At 42.5% G+C, this 620-nt stretch overlaps 1 pseudogene; it reads right to left on the reverse strand.

Annotated features, from left to right (window-relative positions):
- Positions 1–332: 332 nt before the first annotated feature.
- LOC103602204 overlaps positions 333–620 on the reverse strand; it is an 8204-nt pseudogene continuing 7916 nt past the window's right edge.

A 620-nucleotide genomic window follows, 5' to 3' on the forward strand; every position in this document is an offset into this window, starting at 1 on the left:
TCATGTTCCCCTGTTAGAGTGGGGGGAATTGGAGGCCAGGTAATAACTAAAATCCTAGTCTAGATCCAGTTCATAAATGAGCTCACCAGTCTTTAGACCCATCTGGTGTTCATGTCTCTGATTCTTGAATTTGTAATTGGAATAGACATACGTGGGAGTTGGCATACCTCCTGTATTGGTTCCTCAGCCTGTGGCGTAAGAACTGTCAGAGTGAGCAGGACTATGAAGCCATGGTGGAGCCAGAAACTTTTAAAAGGACACAGTGTTTTTCTTGGCATGCGTTTCTCTGAGTTCCCTCTCTTCTCATGGTTATTTGATATTTTGAACCTTGGTTATGNGTGCTTTTTTATTTGGTCCTTGTGTTTTTTAGACATCGTTTTGAATTTCTTGTGAGGCTTTGAATGGTTTTCTTTTATAGCCTTTGGACACTTTAGTAGGTTTCCAGGGTGTAAGGTTTCCAGAGAAGTCCTAGAGGTACATTTGTCTTGCTGATTCTCATAGATACAACCATTTTGACTAAAAGTGTCAACAGGTAGGTCTTGAGTCCCCTGGCCTTCTCGAGTTGTAGGGGAATTGGGGTTAGAGTTTACAGTCTGAGGAGGATTTGAGATGGGCAGGTG

The sequence above is a fragment of the Galeopterus variegatus genome, unplaced genomic scaffold (assembly GCF_000696425.1).
Source record: "Galeopterus variegatus unplaced genomic scaffold, G_variegatus-3.0.2 Scaffold4047, whole genome shotgun sequence".
Taxonomy (NCBI): domain Eukaryota; kingdom Metazoa; phylum Chordata; class Mammalia; order Dermoptera; family Cynocephalidae; genus Galeopterus; species Galeopterus variegatus.